Source organism: Tribolium castaneum, chromosome 2, assembly GCF_031307605.1.
Source record: "Tribolium castaneum strain GA2 chromosome 2, icTriCast1.1, whole genome shotgun sequence".
NCBI lineage: Eukaryota > Metazoa > Arthropoda > Insecta > Coleoptera > Tenebrionidae > Tribolium > Tribolium castaneum.
The window spans coordinates 11,723,683-11,746,500 of record NC_087395.1 but is presented as its reverse complement, the minus strand read 5'-3'; positions in this window follow the sequence as shown (position 1 = coordinate 11,746,500).

The window sequence follows — 22,818 nt, the reverse complement described above, 5'->3', positions numbered from 1 at the left end:
TAGAGTAAACTTGTATAAAACTTAATGAAAACTTTAAATTTCGTCTCAAAGAAATAATTTACGTTATAGTTTTGACCAGCACTGTTTATTTCAAACGAATTTATGATTCGAAACTAATGAACTTTTATGGGGCAGATGCAAAACCACATATTACCATATAAAGCGTTGTTTTAAAGCAAAGTATTACCTTTTGCAACAAGAAATTTCACGTCAAAGAAACTGAAAACTTCGTATCCATGCATAAATATCGAATTACGTATCAGTTTAAGCAAATACAGCTTATTTTAAACGATTCCTTGCTATAAACAAGAAAAATTTTATCAAGCATATTGAAAACGTCTTATTCTCGAAAATTAGAGCAAATTATGTATCAGTTTTAACAAAAGCGGATTACTCTGTTTGATTCTATGCTTAGAGTAGAGTAAACTAGTATAAAACGTAATGAAAACTCTATATTCAAGCTCAAAAGAACAAATTACGTTACAGTTTTGGCAAAAAAAAATATTTCGGACGATTACTACTTCAAAGTAAGCAAACTTTAATTGAACAAGTGCAAAAGCTTTGCTTTAAAATAACGATTTATGTGGTAATATGGTATTTTGCATCTGTCCTATAAAAGTTTACTTGTTTTGCTCCATTGAATCATTCGAAATAAATTATTTTGACACAACAACAACGAAAATAATTTGTTTTTGTTTAAACTGTAACATAAGTCGCTTTTATAAAACGAACTAAGACGTTTGGCATCTGTTTAGTGAAAGTTTTCTCGTTTGGGGGCATAAAATCGTTTGAAATTAAAACTATAACGTAAATTATTTCTTTGTATCACTTTAAAGATTTGCGTTATAGTCTTGACGAGAACTGTTAATTTCAAACGATTCTATGGTTTGAAACCAGTATACTTTCACTGAACAGAGGCAAAACGTCTGATTTCGCCTTTAAAAAACGATTTATGTCACAGTTTGGATTAAAACCAATGATTTTCGTTTATTCATTGTTACAAACAAGAAACCTTACATCAAAGAAACTGAAAACCTTTTATTCAGGCCCAGAAAATCAAATTACGTTTCAGTCTAGACACAAATTGCTTATTTTAGACGACTCTTTCTTTTGAACACGAAAACTTACATTAAAAAGATTAAAAACGTCTTATTCTGGCTCAAAACTGCAAATTATGTATTACTTTGGATAAAAGCAGTTTATCCTGATTACTCCTTTGCTTAGAATAGAGCAAACTTGTATAAAACTTAATGAAAACTTTAAATTTCGTCTCAAAGAAATAATTTACGTTATAGTTTTGACCAGAACTGTTAATTTCAAACGATTTTGTCCCCAAACGAGAAAACTTTCACTAAACAAATGCCAAACGTCTTAGTTCGTTTTATAAAAGCGACTTATGATACAGTTTAAACAAAAACAAATTATTTTCGTTGTTGTTGTGTCAAAATAATTTATTTCGAATGATTCAATGGAGCGAAACGAGTATACTTTTATAGGACAGATGCAAAATACCATATTACCACATAAATCGTTATTTTAAAGCAAAGTATTAGCTTTTGCACTTGTTCAATTAAAGTTTGCTTACTTCAAAGTATGAAATCGTCCGAAATATTTTTTTTTGCCAAAACTATAACGTAATTTGTTCTTTTGAGCTTGAATATAGAGTTTTCATTACGTTTTATAGTAGTTTACTCTACTCTAAGCATAGAATCAAACAGAGTAATCCGCTTTTGTTAAAACTGAAACATAATTTGCTCTTATTTTCGAGAATAAGACGTTTTCAATATGCTTGATAAAATTTTTCTTGTTTATAGCAAGGAATCGTTTAAAATAAGCTGTATTTGCCTAAACTGATACGTAATTCGATATTTATGCATGGATACGAAGTTTTCAGTTTCTTTGACGTAAAATTTCTTTGCAAAATGTAATACTTTGCTTTAAAACAACGCTTTATATGGTAATATGTGGTTTTGCATCTGCCCCATAAAAGTTCATTAGTTTCGAATCATAAATTCGTTTGAAATAAACAGTGCTGGTCAAAACTATAATGTAAATTATTTCTTTGAGACGAAATTTAAAGTTTTCATTAAGTTTTATACAAGTTTGCTCTATTCTAAGCAAAGGAGTAATCAGGATAAATTGCTTTTATCTAGAGTAATATATAATTTGCAGTTTTCAACCAGAATAAGACGTTTTTAATCTTTTTAATGTAAGTTTTCGTGTTCAAAACAAAGGATCGTCTAAAATAAGCAGTTTTTGTCCAGACTGAAACGTAATTCGAATTTCTGTGCCTGAATAAGGGGTTTTCAGTTTCTTTGATGTAAGGTTTCTTGTTTGTAACAATGAATTAACAAAAATATTTGGTTTTTATCCAAACTGTGGCATGAATCAGCTTTAAGACTATAACGCAAATCTTTTGTTTTGTGCTAAAATAAGACGTTTTTAGTCAGTTTGATATAAGTTTTCTTGTTGAAAGCAAAATATTGTCGAAAATCAACCGTTTTTGTCTAAACTGATACAAAATTCGGTGGTTTGTGTCCGAATACAAAGTTTTCAGATTCTTTAATGTTAGGTTTGCTGCTTCTAACAAAGAATCAACGAAAATATTTTGTTTTAATACAAACTGCAATATAAAATGTCTTTATAGGACAAAACATGATGTTTGGCATCTGTTTAATAAAAATTTACTCGTTTGGAAGCATAGAATCATTCCAAATAAGGTATTCTCGTCGAAACTATAATGTAATTAGTATTTTGTGCTAAAATACAGCGTTTTTGTTAGATTTTTTAACAATTTTGTCTATTTTAGGCAATGAAACGAAAAGGATTAGCTGCCTTTATCCAAAGTGATACATAAATTGCTCTTTTATGCCAGATTAATACGTTTTTAGTATATTCGATGTAAGTTTTCTTGTTCAAAGCAAAAGATCGTCTAAAATAAGCCGTTTTTGTTTGAACTGATGAACAATTCAGACTGATAGTCAACAAAAATAATTTGTTTTAATGCAAACTGATACTTTTTGACCCTATAAGAGTCCTATTAGAGTCCGAGATACGCCGTTCTCGTCAAGTCTATAACGTAATTCGTTTTTATGTGTCAGAATACGACGTTTTCTGTCTGTTTAATATAAGTTTTTAATAATAATAATAATAATAGTACTAACAATAACAATAATAATAATAATAATAATAATAATAATAATAATAATAATAATAAAAATAATAATAGTTATAAAAGTAAGCTTAGTTTTCTAAGCAAAAATGAAGCTTATTTTGTGTGTTATATGAGCGTTTTCTCATTTCTATGCAAGAAATCATCTGTGATGTGTTTTTAGGCAAGAAATTGTCTAAAATTAATAACTCATTTTAAAACTGGTATAAAAACATTTACTATACAAAAGTTAATAATAATAATAATAATAATAATAATAATAATAATAATAATAATAATAGTAATAATAATAATAATAATAATAATAATAATAATAGTAATAAAAGTAAGCTTAGTTTTCTAAGCAAAAATGAAGCTTATTTTGTGTGTTATATGAGCGTTTTCTCATTTCTATGCAAGAGATCATCTGTGATCTGTGTTTTTAGGCAAGAAATTGTCTAAAATTAATAACTCATTTTAAAACTGGTATAAAAACATTTACTATACAAAAGTTATAATCGGTTAATAATAATAATAATAATAATAATAATAATAATAATAATAGTAATAATAAAAATAATAGAAATAATAATAATAATAATAAAAATAATAATAATAGTAGTAATAAAAGTAAGCTAGGTTTTCTAAGCAAAAATGAAGTTTATTTCGTGTTATATGAGCGTTTTCTCATTTCTATGCAAAAGATAATGTGTGATCTGTGTTTTTAGACAATCTAAGCCATTTTATAGTTTTTAGGCAAGAAATTGGCTAAAACTAATCACTCGTTTTAAAACTGATATAAAAACAATACTATACAAAAGTAATAATCGGTTTTTAATAATAATAATTATAATAATAATAATAATAATAATAATAATAATAATAATAATAATAATAATAATAATAATAATAATAATAATAATAATAATAATAATAATAATAATAATAACAATAATATTAATAAAAATAATAATAATAGTAATAAAAGTAAGCTTAGTTTTCTAAGCAAAAATGAAGCTTATTTTGTGTTATATGAGTGTTTTCTCATTTCTATGCAAGAAATCATCTGTGATCTGTGTTTTTAGGCAAGAAATTGTCTAAAATTAATAACTCATTTTAAAACTGGTATAAAAACATTTACTATACAAAAGTTAATAATAATAATAATAATAATAATAATAATAATAATAATAATAATAATAATAATAATAGTAATAGTAACAAAAGTAATAATAATAATAATACTTTTAATAAGGAAAAATGGAGCTTATTTTGTGTGTTACATGAGCGTTTTCTCATTTCTATGCAAAAGATCATGTGTGATCTGTGTTTTTAGGCAATCTAAGCCATTTTATAGTTTTTAATATTTACCAAAAATTAGCTTTAAAATAAAATGTTTGAAAAACTGAAATTAAACTAAATTAATTGAGTCTAACACTTTAGTAGAGGAAAAAGGAGGAGACATAAAAGTCACAAAAGTCTTAGAGTTGTCTTTAGTCGTCATAATAATAACAATAACATTTATAATAGCAATACTAGTAGTACTAAATTTGCTTATATGCAAGCGCTTAATTAAGGTAACAGTTTTTTTGTTTTTTGCTTATATCTCGAAAACAGTTACTCCAATCAATTTTTACTTTTTCACCAAAATTAAAGGTGATAAAATTTCCTACAAAATAGTTATTTGCATTTTTCATGTAGAACTAACCATAAGCGAGATATAAGTTAAATAATTAATAATTGAAAAAAAGTGTTTTAACAGAGAATGTCTTGTGATTTAAAATACACTTAATTTATTGGGTCCAATACTTTATTAGAAGAAAAAAAGGTGACATAAAAGTCACTGAAGTCTTCAGAGTCGTTTTTAAATGCTGCATTTTCGTCTCAAGTTTTTAGTCGTCAAATTAATAACAATAACATTAATAATAATAATACTAATATTACTAAATTTGCTTATATGCAAGCGCTTAATTAAGGTAACAGTTTCTTGCTTATATCTCGAAAACAGTTACTCTTATCAATTTTTATTTTTTTACTAAAATTAAAGCTGATAAAATTTCCTACAAAATAGTTATTTGCATTTTTCATGTAGGACTAACCATAAGCGAGATATAAGTTTGAAAATAATCAATATTTAAAAAAAAAGTGCTTTAACAGAAAATGTCTTGTGATTTAAAATACACTTAATTTATTGGGACCAATACTCTATTAGAAGAAAAAGGAGGTGACATAAAAGTCACTGAAGTCTTCAGAGTCGTTTTTAAATGCTGCATTTTCGTCTTCGTCTCAAACATTGAAAACTGAATTACATTTTTGTTTAGTAACTGTTACAGTTTTCACTTTGGTTTTTTGCTTATATCTCGAAAACAGTTACTCCTATAAATTTTTATCTTTCCTTCAAAATTAAAGCTGATAAAATTTCCTACAAAATAGTTTTTATCATTTTTTTTGTAGGACCAACCATAAGCGAGTTATAGAGTTGGATATAAATAATCTTTAACAAAAATTTGCTTTAAAATAAAATGTTTGAAAAACCGAAATTAAACTAAATTAATTGGGTCTAACACTTTAGTAGAGAAAAAAGGAGGAGACGTAAAAGTCACCAAAGTCTTCAGAGTCGTTTTTAATCGTCATATTAATAACAATAACATTAATAATAATAATACTAATAATACTAAATTTGCTTATATGCAAACGCTTAATTAAGGTAACAGTTTTTTGGTTTCTTGATTATATCTCGAAAACAGTTACTCCTATCAATTTTTATCTTTTTACTAAAATTAAAGCTGATAAAATTTCCTACAAAATAGTTATTTGCATTTTTCATGTAGGACTAACCATAAGCGAGATAGAAGTTTGAAAATAATTAATATTTAAAAAAAAAGTGCTTTAACAGAAAATGTCTTGTGATTTAAAATACACTTAATTTATTGGGACCAATACTCTATTAGAAGAAAAAGGAGGTGACATAAAAGTCACTGAAGTCTTCAGAGTCGCTTTTAAATGCTGCATTTTCGTCTTCGTCTCAAACATTGAAAACTGAATTACATTTTTGTTCAGTAACTGTAACAGTTTTCACTTTGGTTTTTTGCTTATATCTCGAAAACAATTACTCCTATCAATTTTTATCTTTCTTTCAAAATTAAAGCTGATAAAATTTCCTACAAAATAGTTATTTGCATTTTTTTTGTAAGACCAACCATAAGCGAGTTATAGAGTTGGATATAAATAATCTTTAACAAAAATTTGCTTTAAAATAAAATGTTTGAAAAACCGAAATTAAACTAAATTAATTGGGTCTAACACTTTAGTATAGGAAAAAGGAGAAGACATAAAAGTCACTAAATGTTTCAGAGTCGTCTTTAGTCGTCATATTAATAACAATAACATTAATAATAATAATACTAATAGTACTAAATTTGCTTATATGCAAGCGCTTTATTAAGGTAACAGTTTTTTGGTTTCTTGCTTATATCTCGAAAACAGTTACTCCTATCAATTTTTACCTTTTTTTCAAAATTAAAACTGATAAAATTTCCTACAAAACAGTTATTTCCATTTTTTTGTAGGACCAACCATAAGCGAGTTATAGAGTTGGATATAAATAATCTTTAACAAAAATTTGCTTTAAAATAAAATGTTTGAAAAACCGATATTAAACTAAATTAATTGGGTCTAACACTTTAGTAGAGGAAAAAGGAGAAGACATAAAAATCACCAAAGTCTTCAGAGTTGTTTTTAGTACTAAATTTGCTTATATGCAAGCGCTTAATTAAGGTAACAGTTTTTTGGTTTCTTGCTTATATCTCGAAAACAGTTACTCCTATCAATTTTTATTTTTTTACTAAAATTAAAGCTGATAAAATTTCCTACAAAATAGTAATTTGCATTTTTCATGTAGGACTAACCATAAGCGAGATATAAGTTTGAAAATAATTAATATTTAAAAAAAAAGTGTTTTAACAGAAAATGTCTTGTGATTTAAAATACACTTAATTTAATGGGTCCAATACTTTATTAGAAGAAAAAGGAGGTGACATAAAAGTCACTGAAGTCTTCAGAGTCGATTTTAAATGCTGCATTTTCGTCTTTGTCTCAAACATTGAAAACTGAATTACATTTTTGTTTAGTAACAGTTACAGTTTTCTTATTGGTTTTTTGCTTATATCTCGAAAACAGTTACTCCTATCAATTTTTATCTTTTTTTCAAAATCAAAGCTGATAAAGTTTCCTACAAAATAGTTATTGGCATTTTTTTTGTAGGACTAACCATAAGCGAGTTATAGAGTTGGATATAAATAATCTTTAACAAAAATTTGCTTTAAAATAAAATGTTTGAAAAACCGAAATTAAACTAAATTAATTAAAACTAACACTTTAGTTGAGGAAAAAGGAGAAGACATAAAAGTCACCAAAGTCTTGAGAGTCGTTTTTAGTCGTCATATTAATAACAATAACATTAATAATAATAATACTAATAGTACTAAATTTGCTTATATGCAAGCGCTTTATTAAGGTAACAGTTTTTTGGTTTCTTGCTTATATCTCGAAAACAGTTACTCCTATCAATTTTTATCTTTTTACTAAAATTAAAGCTGATAAAATTTCCTACAAAATAGTTATTTGTATTTTTCTTGTAGGACCAAGCATAAGCGAGTTATAGAGATAGATATAAATAATATTTAACAAAAATTTGCTTTAAAATAAAATGTTTGAAATACTGAAATTAAACTAAATTAATTGTGTCTAACACTTTAGTATAGGAAAAAGGAGAAGACATAAAAGTCACCATAGTCTTCAGAGTCGTTTTTAGTCGTCATATTAATAACAATAACATTAATAATAATAATACTAATAGTACTAAATTTGCTTATATGCAAGCGCTTTATTAAGGTAACAGTTTTTTGGTTTCTTGCTTATATCTCGAAAACAGTTACTCCTATCAATTTTTATCTGTTTACTAAAATTAAAGCTGATAAAATTTCCTACAAAATAGTTATTTGCATTTTTCATGTAAGACTAACCACAAGCGAGATGTAAGTTTGAAAATAATCAATATTTAAAAAAAAAGTGCTTTAACAGAAAATGTCTTGTGATTTAAAATACACTTAATTTATTGGGACCAATACTCTATTAGAAGAAAAAGGAGGTGACATAAAAGTCACTGAAGTCTTCAGAGTCGTTTTTAAATGCTGCATTTTCGTCTTCGTCTCAAACATTGAAAACTGAATTACATTTTTGTTCAGTAACTGTAACAGTTTTCACTTTGGTTTTTTGCTTATATCTCGAAAACAATTACTCCTATCAATTTTTATCTTTCTTTCAAAATTAAAGCTGATAAAATTTCCTACAAAATAGTTATTTGCATTTTTTTTGTAAGACCAACCATAAGCGAGTTATAGAGTTGGATATAAATAATCTTTAACAAAAATTTGCTTTAAAATAAAATGTTTGAAAAACCGAAATTAAACTAAATTAATTGGGTCTAACACTTTAGTATAGGAAAAAGGAGAAGACATAAAAGTCACTAAATGTTTCAGAGTCGTCTTTAGTCGTCATATTAATAACAATAACATTAATAATAATAATACTAATAGTACTAAATTTGCTTATATGCAAGCGCTTTATTAAGGTAACAGTTTTTTGGTTTCTTGCTTATATCTCGAAAACAGTTACTCCTATCAATTTTTACCTTTTTTTCAAAATTAAAACTGATAAAATTTCCTACAAAACAGTTATTTCCATTTTTTTGTAGGACCAACCATAAGCGAGTTATAGAGTTGGATATAAATAATCTTTAACAAAAATTTGCTTTAAAATAAAATGTTTGAAAAACCGATATTAAACTAAATTAATTGGGTCTAACACTTTAGTAGAGGAAAAAGGAGAAAACATAAAAATCACCAAAGTCTTCAGAGTTGTTTTTAGTACTAAATTTGCTTATATGCAAGCGCTTAATTAAGGTAACAGTTTTTTGGTTTCTTGCTTATATCTCGAAAACAGTTACTCCTATCAATTTTTATTTTTTTACTAAAATTAAAGCTGATAAAATTTCCTACAAAATAGTAATTTGCATTTTTCATGTAGGACTAACCATAAGCGAGATATAAGTTTGAAAATAATTAATATTTAAAAAAAAAGTGTTTTAACAGAAAATGTCTTGTGATTTAAAATACACTTAATTTAATGGGTCCAATACTTTATTAGAAGAAAAAGGAGGTGACATAAAAGTCACTGAAGTCTTCAGAGTCGATTTTAAATGCTGCATTTTCGTCTTTGTCTCAAACATTGAAAACTGAATTACATTTTTGTTTAGTAACAGTTACAGTTTTCTTATTGGTTTTTTGCTTATATCTCGAAAACAGTTACTCCTATCAATTTTTATCTTTTTTTCAAAATCAAAGCTGATAAAGTTTCCTACAAAATAGTTATTGTCATTTTTTTTGTAGGACTAACCATAAGCGAGTTATAGAGTTGGATATAAATAATCTTTAACAAAAATTTGCTTTATAATAAAATGTTTGAAAAACCGAAATTAAACTAAATTAATTAAAACTAACACTTTAGTTGAGGAAAAAGGAGAAGACATAAAAGTCACCAAAGTCTTGAGAGTCGTTTTTAGTCGTCATATTAATAACAATAACATTAATAATAATAATACTAATAGTACTAAATTTGCTTATATGCAAGCGCTTTATTAAGGTAACAGTTTTTTGGTTTCTTGCTTATATCTCGAAAACAGTTACTCCTATCAATTTTTATCTTTTTACTAAAATTAAAGCTGATAAAATTTCCTACAAAATAGTTATTTGTATTTTTCTTGTAGGACCAAGCATAAGCGAGTTATAGAGATAGATATAAATAATATTTAACAAAAATTTGCTTTAAAATAAAATGTTTGAAATACTGAAATTAAACTAAATTAATTGTGTCTAACACTTTAGTATAGGAAAAAGGAGAAGACATAAAAGTCACCATAGTCTTCAGAGTCGTTTTTAGTCGTCATATTAATAACAATAACATTAATAATAATAATACTAATAGTACTAAATTTGCTTATATGCAAGCGCTTTATTAAGGTAACAGTTTTTTGGTTTCTTGCTTATATCTCGAAAACAGTTACTCCTATCAATTTTTATCTGTTTACTAAAATTAAAGCTGATAAAATTTCCTACAAAATAGTTATTTGCATTTTTCATGTAAGACTAACCACAAGCGAGATGTAAGTTTGAAAATAATCAATATTTAAAAAAAAAGTGCTTTAACAGAAAATGTCTTGTGATTTGAAATAACCTTAATTTATTGGGTCCAATACATTATTAGAAGAAAAAGGAGGTGACTTAAAAGTCACAGAAGTATTCAGAGTGGTTTTTAAATGCTGCATTTTCGTCTTCGTCTCAAACATTGAAAACTGAATTACATTTTTGTTTAGTAACTGTAACAGTTTTCACTTTCGTTTTTTGCTTATATCTCGAAAACTATTATTCCTATCAATTTTTATCTTTCTTTCAAAATTAAAGCTGATAAAATTTCCTACAAAATAGTTATTTGCATTTTTCCTGTAGGACGAACCATAAGCGAGTTATAGAGTTGGATATAAATAATATTTAACAAAAACTTGCTTTAAAATTAAATGTTTGAAAAACTAAAAAATAAAATTTTCTACAAAATAGTAATTTGCATTTTTCATGTAGGACTAACCATAAGCGAGATATAAGTTTAAAAATAATTAATATTTAAAAAAAAAAGTGCTTTAACAGAAAATGTCTTGTGATTTAAAATACACTTAATTTATTGGGTCCAATACTTTATTAGAAGAAAAAGGAGGTGACATAAAAGTCACCAAAGTCTTGAGAGTCGTTCTTAGTCGTCATATCAATAACAATAACATTAATAATAATAATAATACTAATAGTACTAAATTTGCTTATATGCAAGCGCTTAATTAAGGTAACAGTTTCTTGCTTATATCTCGAAAACTTACATTTTTGTTCAGTAACTGTAACAGTTTTTACTTTGGTTTTTTGCTTATATCTCGAAAACAATTACTCCTATCAATTTTTATCTTTCTTTCAAAATTAAAGCTGATAAAATTTCCTACTAAATAGTTATTTGCATTTCTTTTGTAAGACCAACCATAAGCGAGTTATAGAGTTGGATATAAATAATCTTTAACAAAAATTTGCTTTAAAATAAAATGTTTGAAAAACCGAAATTAAACTAAATTAATTAAAACTAACACTTTAGTTGAGGAAAAAGGAGAAGACATAAAAGTCACCAAAGTCTTGAGAGTCGTTTTTAGTCGTCATATTAATAACAATAACATTAATAATAATAATACTAATAGTACTAAATTTGCTTATATGCAAGCGCTTTATTAAGGTAATAGTTTTTTGGTTTCTTGCTTATATCTCGAAAACAGTTACTCCTATCAATTTTTATCTTTTTACTAAAATTAAAGCTGATAAAATTTCCTACAAAATAGTTATTTATATTTTTCTTGTAGGACCAAGCATAAGCGAGTTATAGAGATAGATATAAATAATATTTAACAAAAATTTGCTTTAAAATAAAATGTTTGAAACACTGAAATTAAACTAAATTAATTGTGTCTATCACTTTAGTATAGGAAAAAGGAGAAGACATAAAAGTCACCAAAGTCTTCAGAGTCGTTTTTAGTCGTCATATTAATAAAAATAACATTAATAATAATAATACTAATAGTACTAAATTTGCTTATATGCAAGCGCTTTATTAAGGTAACAGTTTTTTGGTTTCTTGCTTATATCTCGAAAACAGTTACTCCTATCAATTTTTATTTGTTTACTAAAACTAAAGCTGATAAAATTTCCTACAAAATAGTTATTTGCATTTTTCATGTAAGACTAACCACAAGCGAGATGTAAGTTTGAAAATAATCAATATTTAAAAAAAAAGTGCTTTAACAGAAAATGTCTTGTGATTTGAAATACACTTAATTTATTGGGTCCAATACATTATTAGAAGAAAAAGGAGGTGACTTAAAAGTCACAGAAGTCTTCAGAGTCGTTTTTAAATGCTGCATTTTCGTCTTCGTCTCAAACATTGAAAACTGAATTACATTTTTGTTTAGTAACTGTAACAGTTTTCACTTTGGTTTTTTGCTTATATCTCGAAAACAATTATTCCTATCAATTTTTATCTTTCTTTCAAAATTAAAGCTGATAAAATTTCCTACAAAATAGTTATTTGCATTTTTCTTGTAGGACCAACCATAAGCGAGTTATAGAGTTGGATATAAATAATATTTAACAAAAACTTGCTTTAAAATAAAATGTTTGAAAAACTAAAAAATAAAATTTCCTACAAAATAGTAATTTGCATTTTTCATATAGGACTAACCATAAGCGAGATATAACTTTAAAAATAATTAATATTTAAAAAAAAAGTGCTTTAACAGAAAATGTCTTGTGATTTAAAATACACTTAATTTATTGGGTCCAATACTTTATTAGAAGAAAAAGGAGGTGACTTAAATGTCACTGAAGTCTTCAGAGTCGTTTTTAAATGCTGCATTTTCGTTTTCGTCTCAAACATTGAAAACTGAATTACATTTTTGTTCAGTAACAGTTACAGTTTTCTTATTGGTTTTTTGCTTATATCTCGAAAACAGTTACTCCTAACAATTTTTATCTCTTTTTCAAAATTAAAGCTGATAAAATTTCCTACAAAATAGTTATTTGCATTTTTCTTGTAGGACCAACCATAAGCGAGTTATAGAGTTGGGTATAAATAATATTTAACAAAAACTTGCTTTAAAATAAAATGTTTGAAAAACTAAAATTAAACTAAATTAATTGTGTCTAACACTTTAGTAGAGGAAAAAGGAGAAGAGATAAAGGTCACTAAAGGTTTCAGAGTCGTCTTTAGTCGTCATATTAATAACAATAACATTAATAATAATACTAATAGTACTAAATTTGCTTACATGCAAACGCTTAATTAAGGTAACAGTTTTTTGGTTTCTTGCTTATATCTGGAAAACAGTTACTTATATCAATTTTTATCTTTTTACTAAAATTAAAGCTGATAAAATTTTCTACAAAATAGTTATTTGCATTTTTCATGTAAGACTAAGCATAAGCGAGATATAAGTTTAAAAATGATTAATATTTAAAAAAAAAGTGCTTTAACAGAAAATGTCTTGTGATTTAAAATACACTTAATTTATTGGGTCCAATACTATATTAAAAGAAAAAGGAGGTGACATAAAAGTCGCTGAAGTCTTCAGAGTCGTTTTTAAATGCTGCATTTTCGTCTTCGTCTCAAACATTGAAAACTGAATTACATTTTTGTTCAGTAACTGTAACAGTTTTTACTTTGGTTTTTTGCTTATATCTCGAAAACAATTACTCCTATCAATTTTTATCTTTCTTTCAAAATTAAAGCTGATAAAATTTCCTACAAAATAGTTATTTGCATTTCTTTTGTAAGACCAACCATAAGCGAGTTATAGAGTTGGATATAAATAATCTTTAACAAAAATTTGCTTTAAAATATAATGTTTGAAAAACCGAAATTAAACTAAATTAATTGAGTCTAACACTTTAGTATAGGAAAAAGGAGAAGACATAAAAGTCACCAAAGACTTCAGAGTCGTTTTTAGTCGTCATATTAATAACAATAACATTAATAATAATAATAATGCTGCATTTTCGTCTTCGTCTCAAACATTAAAAACTGAATTACATTTTTGTTCAGTAACAGTTACAGTTTTATTATTGGTTTCTTGCTTATATCTCGAAAACAGTTACTTCTATCAATTTTTATCTTTTTTTCAAAATTAAAGCTGATAACATTTCCTACAAAATAGTTATTTGCATTTTTTTGTAGGACCAACCATAAGCGAGTTATAGAGTTGGATATAAATAATCTTTAACAAAAATTTTCTTTAAAATAAAATGTTTGAAAAACTAAAATTAAACCAAATTAATTGTGTCTAACACTTTAGTAGAGGAAAAAGGAGAAGACATAAAGGTCACTAAAGTCTTCAGAGTCGTTTTTAGTCGTCATATTAATAACAATAACATTAATTAATTATCCTATAAGGGGCTATGACCAGAACTTGCTTTTGAATAGATTTGGTCTCCAATCTTTACAGTTTCGCCGTATTTGTATTATAATTAAATTTCTGTATAATTTAATTAATAATAACATCGACTGTTCTTGGCTATTAAATATGTTAAATTTTGCTGTTCCACGTTTAAACTCCAGACAAGCCATGACATTTTATCCTATAGCGAGAAGGACCAATGTAGCTGATAAGTCTCCTATCGTATTAATGACTACCCTATTTAATAATGTATGTAAAGACGGTGATATCAACTATGATTCGTGGCCGAAGATTGTTTCGTCTTTATCATTAGTATAGTATTAGTGTAGTTCTAAGTTTTTGTATATATTTACTGTAAATGGGTCTCCTGTAGTAAATAAAGGCTTATTATTATTATTATTATTATTAATAATAATAATAATACTAATAGTACTAAATTTGCTTATATGCAAGCGCTTAATTAATGTAACAGTTTTTTGGTTTCTAGCTTATATCTCGAAAACAGTTACACCTATCAAATTTTATCTTTCTTTCAAAATTAAAGCTGATAAAATTTCCAACAAAGTAATTATTTGCATTTTTCTTGCAGGACCAAGCATAAGCGAGTTATAGAGATGAATATAAATAATATCTAACAAAAATTTGCTTTAAAATAAAATGTTTGAAAAACTGAAATTAAACTAAATTAATTGTGTCTAACACTTTAGTGGAGGAAAAAGGAGAAGACATAAAAGGTTTCAGAATCGTCTTTAGTCGTCATATTAATAACAATAACATTAATAAACTAATAGTACTAAATTTGCTTATATGCAAACGCTGCATTAAGGTAATAGTTTTTTGGTTTCTTGCTTATATCTCGAAAACAGTTACTCCTATCAATTTTTAACTTTTTACTAAAATTAAAGCTGATAAAATTTCCTACAAAATAGTTATTTACATTTTTCATGTACGACTAACCATAAGCGAGATATAAGTTTGAAAATAATTAATATTTAAAACAAAAGTGCTTTAACAGAAAATGCCTTGTGATTTAAAATACACTTAATTTATTGGGTCCAATACTTTATTAGAAGAAAAAGGAGGTGACATAAAAGTCACTGAAGCCTTCAGAGTCGTTCTTAAATGCTGCATTTTCGTCTTCGTCTCAAACATTGAAAACTGAATTACATTTTTGTTCAGTAACAGTTACAGTTTTCTTATTGGTTTTTTGCTTATATCTCGAAAACAGTTACTCCTATCAATTTTTAACTTTTCACCAAAATTAAAGATGATAAAATTTCCTGCAAAATAGTTATTTGCATTTTTCATGTAGAACAAACCATAAGCGAGATATAAGTTTGAAAATAATTAATAATTAAAAAAAAAATGTGTTTTAACAGAAAATGTCTTGTGATTTAAAATACACTTAATTTATTGGGTCCAATACTTAATTAGAAGAAAAAGGAGGTGCAAATAACTATTTTGTTGAAAATTTTATTAGCTTTAATTGTGAAAGAAAGATAAAATTTGATAGGAGTAACTGTTTTCGAGATATAAGCAAAAAACCAATAAGAAAACTGTAACTGTAACTGAACAAAAATGTAATTCAGTTTTCAATGTTTGAGACGAAGACAAAAATGCAGCATTTAAAAACGACTCTGAAAACTTCAGTGACTTTTATGTCACCTCCTTTTTCTTCTAATAAAGTATTGGACCCAATAAATTAAGTGTATTATAAATCACAGGACATTTTCTGTTAAAACACTTTTTTTTAATTATTAATTACTTTCAAACTTATATCTCGCTTATGGTTAGTTCTACATAAAAAATGCAAATAACTATTTTGTAGGAAATTTTATCACCTTTAATTTTGGTGAAAAAGTAAAAATTGATAGGAGTAACTGTTTTCGAGATATAAGCAAAAAACGAAAAAACTGTTACTTTAATTAAGCGCTTGCATATAAGCAAATTTAGTACTACTAGTATTGTTATTATAAATGTTATTGTTATTAATATGACGACTAAAGACAACTTTAAGACTTTAGTGACTTTTATGTCTCCTCCTTTTTCCTCTACTAAAGTGTTAGACACAATTAATTTAGTTTAATTTCAGTTTTTCAAACATTTTATTTTAAAGCAAATTTTTGTTAAATATTAAAAACTATAAAATGGCTTAGATTGCCTAAAAACACACATCACACATGATCTTTTGCATAGAAATGAGAAAACGCTCAGATAACACAAAATAAGCATCATTTTTGCTTAGAAAAACTAAGCTTTAATTTAGAAAGAAATTTATTATTATAAGTATTATTATCATTATTATTAATATTATTATTATTATTATTATTTCTTTTATTACTATTATTATTATTATTATTATTATTATTATTATTAACTTTTGTATAGTAAATGTTTTTATACCAGTTTTAAAATGAGTTATTAATTTTAGACAATTTCTTTCCTAAAAACACTCATATAACACACAAAATAAGCTTCATTTTTGCTTAGAAAACTAAGCTTACTTTTATTACTATTATTATTATTTTAATTATTATTATTATTATTGTTATTATTATTATTGTTATTATTATTATTATTATTATTATTATTATTATTATTATTATTATTATTATTATTATTATTAAAAACCGATTATAACTTTTGTATAGTATTGTTTTTATACCAGTTTTAAAATGAGTGATTAATTTTAGCCAATTTCTTGCCTAAAAACTATAAAATGGCTTAGATTGCCTAAAAACACAGATCACACATGATATTTTGCATAGAAATGAGAAAACGCTCATATAACACAAAATAAACTTCATTTTTGCTTAGAAAACTAAGCTTACTTTTATTACTACTATTATTATTATTTTTATTATTATTATTATTATTATTATTATTATTACTATTATTAGTTTTATTATTTTTATTATTATTATTATTATTATTATTATTATCATTGTTATTATTATTATTATTATTATTAAAAACTTATATTAAACAGACAGAAAACGTCGTATTCTGACACAAAAAAACGAATTACGTTATAGACTTGACGAGAACGGCGTATCTCGGACTCTTATAGGACTCTTATAGGGTCAAAAAGTATCAGTTCGGATTAACATAAATTATTTTTGTTGACTCTCAGTCTGAATTGTTCATCAGTTCAAACAAAAACGGCTTATTTTAGACGATCTTTTGCTTTGAACAAGAAAACTTACATCGAACAGACTAAAAACGTATTAATCTGGCATAAAAGAGCAATTTGTGTATCACTTTAGATAAAGGCAGCTAATCCTATTCGTTTCATTGCTTAAAATAGACAAAATTGTTAATAAATCTAACAAAAACGCTGTATTCTAGCACAAAATACTAATTACATTATAGTATCGACGAGAATAGCTTATTTGGAATGATTCTATGCTTCCAAACGAGTAAATTTTTATTATACAGATGCCAAACATCATGTTTTGTCCTATAAAGACATTTTATATTGCAGTTTGTATTAAAACAAAATATTTTCGTTGATTCTTTGTTAGAAGCAGCAAACCTAACATTAAAGAATCTGAAAACTTTGTATTCGGACACAAACCACCGAATTTTGTATCAGTTTAGACAAAAACGGTTGATTTTCGACAATATTTTGCTTTGAACAAGAAAATTTATATCAAACTGACTAAAAACGTCTTATTTTAGCACAAAACAAAAGATTTGCGTTATAGTCTTGAAGCTGATTCATGACACAGTTTGGATAAAAACCAATTATTTTTGTTAATTCATTGTTACAAACAAGAAACCTTACATCAAAGAAACTGAAAACCCCTTATTCAGGCACAGAAATTCGAATTACGTTTCAGTCTGGACAAAAGCTGCTTATTTTAGACGATCCTTTGTTTTGAACACGAAAACTTACATTAAAAAGATTAAAAACGTCTTATTCTGGCTGAAAACTGCAAATTATATATTACTCTAGATAAAAGCAATTTATCCTGATTACTCCTTTACTTAGAATAGAGTAAACTTGTATAAAACTTAATGAAAACTTTAAATTTAGTCTCAAAGAAATAATTTACGATATAGTTTTGACCAGCACTGTTTATTTCAAACGAATTTATGATTCGAAACTAATGAACTTTTATGGGGCAGATGCAAAACCACATATTACCATATAAAGCGTTGTTTTAAAGCAAAGTATTACCTTTTGCAACAAGAAATTTCACGTCAAAGAAACTGAAAACTTCGTATCCATGCATAAATATCGAATTACGTATCAGTTTAGGCAAATACAGCTTATTTTAAACGATTCATTGCTATAAACAAGAAAAATTTTATCAAGCATATTGAAAACGTCTTATTCTCGAAAATAAGAGCAAATTATGTATCAGTTTTGACAAAAGCGGATTACTCTGTTTGATTCTATGCTTAGAGTAGAGTAAACTACTATAAAACGTAATGAAAACTCTATATTCAAGTTCAAAAGAACAAATTACGTTATAGTTTTGGCAAAAAAAAAATTTTTCGGACGATTACATACTTCGAAGTAAGCAAACTTTAATTGAACAAGTGCAAAAGCTAATACTTTGCTTTAAAATAACGATTTATGTGGTAATATGGTATTTTGCATCTGTCCTATAAAAGTTTACTCGTTTCGCTCCATTGAATCATTCGAAAGAAATTATTTTGACACAACAACAACGAAAATAATTTGTTTTTGTTTAAACTGTAACATAAATCGCTTTTATAAAACGAACTAAGACGTTTGGCATCTGTTTATTGAAAGTTTTCTCGTTTGGGGGCATAAAATCGTTTGAAATTATTAGTTCTGGTCAAAACTATAACGTAAATTATTTCTTTGTATCACTTTAAAGATTTGCGTTATAGTCTTGACGAGAACTGTTAATTTCAAACGATTCTATGCTTTGAAACCAGTATACTTTCACTGAACAGAGGCAAAACGTCTGATTTCGCCTTTAAAAAACGATTTGTCACAGTTTGGATTAAAACCAATGATTTTCGTTTATTCATTGTTACAAACAAGAAACCTTACATCAAAGAAACTGAAAATCTCTTATTCAGGCCCAGAAAATCAAATTACGTTTCAGTCTAGACACAAATTGCTTATTTTAGACGATTCTTTCTTTTGAACACGAAAACTTACATTAAAAAGATTAAAAACGTCTTATTCTGGCTCAAAACTGCAAATTATGTATTACTTTGGATAAAAGCAGTTTATCCTGATTACTCCTTTGCTTAGAATAGAGCAAACTTGTATAAAACTTAATGAAAACTTTAAATTTCGTCTCAAAGAAATAATTTACGTTATAGTTTTGACCAGAACTGTTAATTTCAAACGATTTTATGCCCCCAAACGAGAAAACTTTCACTAAACAAATGCCAAACGTCTTAGTTCGTTTTATAAAAGCGACTTATGTAACAGTTTAAACAAAAACAAATTATTTTCGCTGTTGTTGTGTTAAAATAATTTATTTCGAATGATTCAATGGAGCGAAACGAGTAAACTTTTATAGGACAGATGCAAAATACCATATTACCACATAAATCGTTATTTTAAAGCAAAGTATTAGCTTTTGCACTTGTTCAATTAAAGTTTGCTTACTTCGAAGTATGTAATCGTCCGAAATATTTTTTTTTGCCAAAACTATAACGTAATTTGTTCTTTTGAGCTTGAATATAGAGTTTTCATTACGTTTTATAGTAGTTTACTCTACTCTAAGCATAGAATCAAACAGAGTAATCCGCTTTTGTTAAAACTGATACATAATTTGCTCTTATTTTCGAGAATAAGACGTTTTCAATATGCTTGATAAAATTTTTCTTGTTTATAGCAAGGAATCGTTTAAAATAAGCTGTATTTGCTTAAACTGATACGTAATTCGATATTTATGCATGGATACGAAGTTTTCAGTTTCTTTGACGTAAAATTTCTTGTTGCAAAAGGAAATACTTTGCTTTAAAACAACGCTTTATATGGTAATATGTGGTTTTGCATCTGCCCCATAAAAGTTCATTAGTTTCGAATGATAAATTCGTTTGAAATAAACAGTGCTGGTCAAAACTATAATGTAAATTATTTCTTTGAGACGAAATTTAAAGTTTTCATTAAGTTTTATACAAGTTTACTCTATTCTAAGTAAAGGAGTAATCAGGATAAATTGCTTTTATCTAGAGCAATATATAATTTGCAGTTTTCAGCCAGAATAAGACGTTTTTAATCTTTTTAATGTAAGTTTTCGTGTTCAAGACAAAAGATCGTCTAAAATAAGCAGTTTTTGTCCAGACTGAAACGTAATTCGAATTTCTGTGCCTGAATAAGGGGTTTTCAGTTTCTTTGATGTAAGGTTTCTTGTTTGTAACAATGAATTAACAAAAATATTTGGTTTTTATCCAAACTGTGGCATGAATCAGCTTTAAGACTATAACGCAAATCTTTTGTTTTGTGCTAAAATAAGACGTTTTTAGTCAGTTTGATATAAGTTTTCTTGTTCAAAGCAAAATATTGTCGAAAATCAACCGTTTTTGTCTAAACTGATACAAAATTCGGTGGTTTGTGTCCGAATACAAAGTTTTCAGATTCTTTAATGTTAGGTTTGCTGCTTCTAACAAAGAATCAACGAAAATATTTTGTTTTAATACAAACTGCAATATAAAATGTCTTCATAGGACAAAACATGATGTTTGGCATCTGTTTAATAAAAATTTACTCGTTTGGAAGCATAGAATCATTTCAAATAAGCTATTCTCGTCGAAACTATAATGTAATTAGTATTTTGTGCTAGAATACAGCGTTTTTGTTAGATTTATTAACAATTTTGTCTATTTTAAGCAATGAAACGAATAGGATTAGCTGTCTTTATCTAAAGTGATACATAAATTGCTCTTTTATGCCAGATTAATACGTTTTTAGTCTGTTCGATGTAAGTTTTCTTGTTCAAAGCAAAAGATCGTCTAAAATAAGCCGTTTTTGTTTGAACTGATGAACAATTCAGACTGAGAGTCAACAAAAATAATTTATTTTAATCCAAACTGATACTTTTTGACTCTATAAAAGTCCTATAAGAGTCCGAGATACGCCGTTCTCGTCAAGTCTATAACGTAATTCGTTTTTTTGTGTCAGAATACGACGTTTTCTGTCTGTTTAATATAAGTTTTTAATAATAATAATAATAATAATAACAATAATAATAATAATAATAATAATAATAATAATAATAATAATAATAATAATAATAATAATAATAATAAAAATAATAATACTAATAATAGTAATAATAATAATAATAATAAAAATAATAATAGTAATAAAAGTAAGCTTAGTTTTCTAAGCAAAAATGAAGCTTATTTTGTGTTATATCTCATTTCTATGCAAGAAATCATCTGTGATCTGTGTTTTTAGGCAAGAAATTGTCTAAAATTAATAACTCATTTTAAAACTGGTATAAAAACATTTACAATACAAAAGTTAATAATAATAATAATAATAATAATAATAATAATAATAATAATAATAATAATAATAATAATAATAATAATAATAATAATAATAATAATAATAATAATAATAATAATAATAATAATAATAATAATAATAATAATAATAATAATAATAATAAAAATAATAATAATAGTAGTAATAAAAGTAAGCTTAGTTTTCTAAGCAAAAATAAAGCTTATTTTGTGTTATATGAGCGTTTTCTCATTTCTATGCAAAAGATCATGTGTGATCAGTGTTTTTAGGCAATCTTAGCCATTTTATAGTTTTTAGGCAAGAAATTGTCTAAAACTAATAATTCATTTTAAAACTGTTATAAAAACATTTACTATACAAAAGTTATAATCGGTTATTAATAATAATAATATTAATAATAATAATTATAATAATAATAATTAATAACAATAATAATAATAATAATAATAATAATAATAATAATAATAATAAAAATAATAATAATAGTAATAAAAGTAAGCTTAGTTTTCTAAACAAAAATGAAGCTTATTTTGTGTGTTATATGAGTGTTTTCTCATTTCTATGCAAGAAATCATCTGTGATCTGTGTTTTTAGGCAAGAAATTGTCTAAAATTAATAACTCATTTTAAAACTGGTATAAAATCATTTACTATACAAAAGTTAATAATAATAATAATAACAATAATAATAATAATAATAATAATAGTAATAGTAACAAAAGTAATAATAATAATAATAATACTTTTAATAAAGAAAAATGGAGCTTATTTTGTGTGTTACATGAGCGTTTTCTCATTTCTATGCAAAAGATCATGTGTGATGTGTGTTTTTAGGCAATCTAAACCATTTTATAGTTTTTAATATTTAACAAAAATTTGCTTTAAAATAAAATGTTTGAAAAACTGAAATTAAATTAAATTAATTGTGTCTAACACTTTAGTAGAGGAAAAAGGAGGAGACATAAAAGTCACTAAAGTCTTCAGAGTCGTTTTTAAATGCTGCATTTTCGTCTTCCTCTCAAACATTGAAAACTGAATTACATTTTTGTTCAGTAACTGTAACAGTTTTTACTTTGGTTTTTTGCTTATATCTCGAAAACAATTA